A 7,445-nucleotide genomic window follows, 5' to 3' on the forward strand; every position below is an offset into this window, starting at 1 on the left:
TTATAGTTCCCCCACTCTATTGGCAGTAAATATAAATTACTACTTTTAGTCTCTGAAGTTAAAGTTAAAGTTTTACCCTCTGTGCTTATTCCAGGAGGAATTGGGCGAGCCAGACATCACTGACACAAACACCTCTCCTGCTGATTTTGTTATCATGGACAACGAAACCACTACAAGTCCTGCAAGCACTGCAGTTGTGATGAGATGATCTTCCAGTGTTTGACATTCAGAAATACACCGTTCATGCGGTTTAAAAAAGGCTGAATAAAAAATCCTCAATTGTATAGCCACAGTTGTGTGTGTGTTTTTTATTCATAAGTGTATTTTTTTTAGTTAGTATTTGTATTTAATAAAGCACTACTGCATTAAAATAATTGGTAAATGAAAAACATTACGTATGATAAACAATAATTTTAAGTACACTGCACTTAAACATTAAGCAAAAACAAATTTAAGCTTTTTAGTTTGACCTAATTGTTATTTATAATTAATGTTAACTTGAAAATTTTGAGTTGCTTAATTACATTTTTTGAGGTAATCGGTGTCCACACAAATTTTGAGTATTCTGAACTTATCGGGTTTTACAGTGTATAGCAAAATGCTCCTTATAGTTATTTTTCTAGCTGACTGATGAGCTTATGGACACTGAATGGTTATTCTGAGTTAAATGTATATTACGTTGTAATGTTTACAAGCTTTACATGTTGTCCGCAGTTTGAAACACTGAATGAGCTTTTACATGAGACATTTCAGTAAGTTGTACTGTAGGCTCTCTTATAAAATAGCCTACCTTTTGATGTTAATTCATGTTCATCTTATCGGGTTTTACAGTGTATAGCAAAATGCTCCTTATAGTTATTTTTCTAGCTGACTGATGAGCTTATGGACACCGAATGGTTATTCTAAGGTAAATGTATTACATTGCAATGTTTACAAGCTTTACACGTTTTCGGCAGTTTGAAACACTGAATGAGCTTTTACATGAGACATTTCAGTAAGTTGTACTGTAGGCTCTCTTATAAAATAGCCTACGTTTTGATGTTAATTCATGTTCATTATGTACTATAGTAGAAAAGAGAAAGATTAAATGGGTTCACTTGCCACTTGAACTGAGGCGCTAAAGCGATCGCGCCTGCCGCATTAAAAAGCGCCAAAAACTGTATTTATTGTTTGAACTTCGTTATGAATTTGGAATAATTTTAAAGCTGGTACTTTGTTTATTAAAAAGTAACAAAGCACAAAGCTTTTTGCGATATTGGACGGCAAGTGCGCTTCAAAGTTTGTTCAAGTTGTGCACAAAATAGACTCTGCTTTTGTGCACTTTTACTTGCATGTCTCCGTCATTTCCATCTCTCTCGCACTGCACAACTGAGCTGCATTTAGCAGGTGTGCAACAACGCTGCTGTTCGCCAGAGATGAGGACTGTTTGAAACTCTTTTTTTCACTAAAACTTTGATGCGCATCGTCTCAGTTTAATACGTGAACATAACAAAATATGTGATCGCAAAACACTCAAGGCAAACACAAAGGCATTACATGCAAATTTTTAAGTTATAACATGTAAATATATATAGTCGCCAGTGGTGACCTCAGCAAAAACTTCACTCGCAAATTTATATTTTTGGTCGCAAATGCGACCGTTTTAGTCGCAGTCTGGAGCCCTGCAAAGGCTATATATGGATTGGTTGGTCACTACTAACTAGAAATGGGAAGTATAAGGAATGTAACAATTCTGGTTCCTATTTGGGATAGATCACACAAAAATTTTAATTCGGTTATTATTTCTAACCCTCACATTATTACAAACCCATTATTTTATATTATGAACAGATTTCATTTAGCTTTAATTGAATTAATTTAGCTTGTTTTTCCAAATAGAGCGTATCAAATATGGTCAAAGGCTGTGAGCAAACTCACTGGTTCTTGAGGAAGCTTAAATGTGCTTGAGTGTCATGCGAGAACAAACTTAAGTGGCTTTCGCACTGCATAGTTCTATAGGAACTCAGTTATAGGAACTAGCCAGCATGGTGGTTCCTAAAGAACCAATTTCTCCTTCGGGCCATTTTCCTGGTTGCATTCGCACCGGCAGCAGGAACTCTGAAGAGACCGACAACAATGCCTTTATTTGCTACATTTACAAATGTCAACAACCGATGGAGGAAGCCGTGATCAGAGCTGTTTTTGTTGTGTCGTGGGTTTCGGGATAACGGAAATGGGATGTAAATGCACAATTTAGGCGATTGAAAAAGCATTAAAATCTGACTAAATCTCCTATGACAACTTGCAGTGTTACATATCATCGTGGCTAAGAAAATAACACAATGCTGCACACATCAGGTAGCTACATGCAGTTATTGCTGTTTTCCATATTCGTGGAGTAAATATTTTTACATGGCTTTTTAAAAATGCTGGGTAGCTGATGTTTCGTATGCGTTTGGCCAATCAGTGTACACTTATGTCACTGGCAGTTCCTATAGAACTGTTTTAGAACCTACTCTGAAGTAGGAGCCAATTTAATTCCCTCAAACAGAGTTCCTAAATACAATTAGAAATACAGTTCCATTGTTAAAGGCACAAAATATGTAAGTTTTCGTCGCAAGAGGGCGCATATTCAAAACAAACAAGAAACAAAGGCGTAGTTTGATGATGCCATGATTGAGTGTGGAATCATGGGAGTTGTCGTCTTCTTCCCCACAGCCGATGCAATCCGACGGGACTCGAAATCATGTTCATTGATGAGCTAATGTATTAAAGACTTATTAAGGTCACTGTAGTGTGAAGCATGGTGGGGCTAAAAGTCGTGGAAGCGAAACGAGGTCGCTGGAGTGATTGCTAATGAAGGACGAGCGCGATACACGGCTCGAAAGCAGCAGAGCTTTTATTATGCCACAGTCGACCGGTTCCGCTTCTTCCGGTTATGCGTATGTGGGGTAAAACAGCGCTGTTTTATACTAGATACATTTGAGTGTATTGAAAGTTCTGTTATAATGCTACTCTGTGCGTTCGTCACCTGTCTAATAAAATGCATAACATATTAAAATGTCTTTGGGGTTTCCATGTTTTCAACAAAATAAAACCGGAAAAATCGAGGGTGTATGAAGTCATTGGCAGGTGATGCAATGACACTATGGACACGGTTTGTTACACTAGCTAAAAATACTTATTTCTCTGGATTTAAACATTCTTCAAAACATTTGGGACTAGTGTTGTCAAAAGACCCGGTATTTCGGTACCAAGTCGGTACTAAAAAATGAAAACGTTACAGTACCACACGTAACAGACCTCGAAGCAATAAAACTAGATACAATTAAATATTGTAACAAATAGCTATTATTCGACATGTAGATATAAGATGATTAAATGAAGTAATCACTGCGGAGTCAAAAACGAGTCTTGAAGATGCTCTTCCCTCGCGCTCACTGTGCAAATAAACGGTGCTGTTGGGCGCGTGGGTTCTGCGAGCGGTTCACAGACGCAACTGAAAGTGGCCTTAGCCAATCAGCGGGGGAATGACCACGTACGTCACTTGTAGAGGCGGGGCTACACCGTGGCTTTAAAGATGAAATTCTTGCAAGAGGTGTCTTTTAATGACTTTTAGAAGCATCATAAATACAATAAAATAAAGTAAAATAAATGTAATAATAGAAATATTTAAATGCTGTGTTTTCTGTAAAGGAAAAAGAGTTCATTGTTGAAATTGCCCTCTTTCGTCAACACAAAGACAGCAATTAAATGACACCAAAGGAAAGTTGAGCTGAGCTATTGACATCGGCTGTCTACAACGCAGACTGTCTGAACTGACATGATGAGACTATATGTCATTAAGTCAAGTCTTAAACACAAAGATATCAGATTTTGCCTCAGCTGAGGTGATGCAAGCACAAATTACTTTAAATAAGCAACATACGAATACCAGAAAACCAGACAAGTCTGAGACAGAATGGTGTCTTTCCATCTAGCTGTAACCTCACCCACCTGTTTAGGTTTAGAAATCACATCTTTAATGGATGAGGAAGGCAGACGGAGGCAACACCTGCCACTGTGCTTGAGCAACCACAGCATCTGCTCTCAAAGCCCTATACAAACTCGCACTATCCACAACACATTTCCTATACACAGCTGAGATCGTAGAGAAGTTCCCATAAGTAAAGAATGAAAGAATCACAGAATCAGACCACTACCACCCTCCTGATGTCTCTTATCAAACTCAGCTTATTTCACCTCACACTGTGACTATGGCAACAGTGTGTGTGGTTTCGTAAAGCGGTCCTGAGCTGTGGTGGGAAAATAAAGGTGTGTGTTTTCTTGTTAAAGGACACAGCTATGTGCGGCCCCATACTGAGCAAGATTACCTGCACAGCTGCAGTCGCAATAGGTGATAGGTGAAACCAAAAAGCCAATAAACGTCTATGTGGTTGTCCTCGTGAATTCTTTCTGAGCACTTTGGCCCAGTCATGTTCCCACAGTTTAGCTTAAAGTTATATTTGTAGATTGTATTTCGAGCAGCATTTTTCACACTCACAGCCACTAACCTGAGAGCTGGACTGCACAGTGGGAAACGGAGAAGCTGTACAAGAGTTGAAGAAATGGAAAGTGCACCATAATGGTACCATAATACATACAATATTGATGGAAAAGGAAATTACAGCCTCTAATGCATCCTTTAGGTTTGTCCAGACTGGGACATACCAAGCACAGAAATAGAAGGCTGAATGGATGATATGGAACTTTCTTTTAGGTTATTTTTACGAGAAAGGACTATAGTCTATGGACATTGATGATCTTATCCCCTTACAACTGAGGTAGGACTCTAAAGCTCGCAGCTATATGAGCAGACCTCTTGAATCTTAAATTTATAAATAAAACCTTTATTTAATTTGAATTATTACCATATTTAATGACATGGCATTGGCAAGTGGGGTTGACGTAATGTCCAGAAGACTGTACAATAAACTGGACAAATGCACTGATACACATCTGATTTCTTTGTCAGCTGTTCTTGTTCACTTAAGACATACCCAATTGCATTTATCAGAATGATTGTCGAGATCGGTATTTTGACATAATTTGATGTGTATGTGTGTCTGTTCAAACACAAGGAGATACAAAAGAGGATTCATTTCAGTGTTTGTGCACAGTCTGAAACGCGCCTCTCTGCGTGTGCGGCTGTGCGCATAGAAAACCCTTTCGCCTTTTCTTTTGCTGGAATGGTTTAAAATCGCTTGCGTGTGTAAACATGAATAAATGATAAACTTTCACTCTATTATGGTTCAATTTTGCAATTAATCTGCGGATCACATGCGTGCCAAAACATGGGGCTTGCTCCATACAGATCACGGATCAACTATGATCCGTTCAACCACTATTAATGTTGATGTAAAAAAGATGTAAATAAATAATATTTAAAGTATATAAAGCATAAAAACTTTGACTGTTGATTAAATATAAATATTTATAATTTTAGACCACAGTTATTGCCTAAAACTATGTAAAAACCAAAAATCTAATGAACTGATTTACATTATAGCATTATCAAACACATTTAATTTATAATTAAATGCAAATGCATCAATAGCCTATTAGATAAAAGTCTTTAAATAAAGATAATGTAAGATATTACTTTATTCAGATAGATGCATTTTTTACATTTTTGTTGTTAATTAATGTGTACATAATATGCATTCTTGGATTATGTCTGCTATGTTATTCAACTGATGTACATATAAAACTTCTTATATACTTTTAATTTTACCACATTTTTTAAATATAATATATTGTACTAAATAACATATTAGGTTGGTGTTATAGGCTCATGACATGGTGGCACTAATCATGAGGCAGGATTAACTGCTGTCATTTATAATTTGAGATGTTATTGAAGACATCTGCAGCCTGTCAGATCCATTTTCAGTCCAGGCTGTCAGAAACAAGCCTTTTCACACATCGCTGCAAAATTCAACTGGAGTTCAAGCTACGCACAGGGCAATTTGACACCCTGTTCTATCCAATCATGTTTCGAAACACTGTCACAAGCTAAAGAAATTTACAAACACAATCACTCTGACTCTGTGTAAATTTCTGTCGTGTACATCAATAAAATATTGGGATTTCATTATGCATTGAATTTCATACGGTGTGAAATAATCGTTTTAGAAATCTCTGCAGAAACCCTCTGTCTTGTGCAGATGTTGTGTTTGGTTTCCAAAACTGCAATATATTGAAGTCTGGATGTCTGTGTTTCTTGGAGTACTGTTTATAGAAAGTGACAGATAAGGAGAGAGGGAGAGAGAAAGAAAGAGAGAGCATCCACCTCATTGCTTCTACTCTCAATGGCTGAGAAGGGAGATAAAAGTCAGTCCACCCCCAATTTATCTTGCTGTGAAAATATTCACAAATTGGCCGCTGAAGCAGCCAGTTGTCTCTTTAAATCATGTGGTAGCAGGAATAAAAAAATATTACTTAACTGGCACACAGTTCTTGTTGGGACTAGTACATACATAGAAAAACACATTTCTCAATCTGTTACCATGGTGACTGGGAAATGACAAAAGAGTGTATTTCTAATGGATACAGTGCTTCTTGTCACATTCAGATGGTGTTCAGAGTCAAACAGCCAGTAGTTCACACACTCAGACCTCTCACATACATTTTTCTAATCAAACCATCATCACCTCCATCATCTTCACTTCTAAGTAGCATGCCATTTTACTGAGGCAGTTAGATAAGCTTGTAAGTTGTACATTAGAGTGCTTGTCATTTAATACATGTAGAAGTGCAAGCACTAAATTTCCTACTACAACTTTAATGAGCTATTTGCATCTAAAGAGATCAAGTCATCAATACAGAAGGACTCTGATACTGACACATGCGTACTAAGATCTAACATTTAAATGGCAGAATAACTTTGACATGTCTACAAAATAAAGACGCCTTGTGTATTTAAGTAAATACCGTAATATATTGCCATTAATTGCGTAACTATTGTTTATAAATGACAACCAACCCTCACAATACATAGCCTATGCAACCATTACGCAACTCTCAAACTAATACACTGTTAGAAGAGTTTTATCTTATCAAAAAAGGAATGTTTTGTTATAACTACATGAATTCCTGTCGTCCACGCCCGGGATCAAATAGTTTCCTAAAAACAGCAGATTATTATCTGTATCGACTTTGTAATTACATTACTTGCAATCATGCATGGACATGTTTCCGGATTGCATGGCATGCAGGGCTAATAAAATTGTGGAAAGCACAAGAAAAAAGCAATGACATAGTTATCTACGACAGTTCACCAAATCGAGGAAGTTTTTGACTTACCTTTTAAACTGAAGTTACTGGTGGTACACCAAACTGACCGCCACTTCCGGAGGATAAGAAAACTGCGAAATTCACAACTACGAAATGTATCCATGCGGCATCTTGTCAACAGCACGTAGTAT

General features: G+C 37.2%; 1 protein-coding gene across 2 annotated transcripts in view; it reads right to left on the minus strand.

Annotated features, from left to right (window-relative positions):
* The window catches only part of LOC107685532 (oxysterol-binding protein-related protein 3-like), an 83,011-nt gene extending 75,577 nt beyond the window's left edge, over positions 1-7,434 (minus strand). For both annotated transcript variants that reach the window (XM_016482146.1, XM_016482145.1), the window contains exon 1: positions 7,324-7,434. The gene's annotated coding sequence lies outside the window, so the exon portion shown is untranslated. The remainder of the gene's footprint in view (positions 1-7,323) is intronic.
* Between the last annotated feature and the right edge of the window lie 11 nt (positions 7,435-7,445).

Source organism: Sinocyclocheilus anshuiensis, unplaced genomic scaffold (genome assembly GCF_001515605.1).
Source record: "Sinocyclocheilus anshuiensis isolate Anshui unplaced genomic scaffold, SAMN03320099.WGS_v1.1 scaffold185, whole genome shotgun sequence".
NCBI lineage: Eukaryota > Metazoa > Chordata > Actinopteri > Cypriniformes > Cyprinidae > Sinocyclocheilus > Sinocyclocheilus anshuiensis.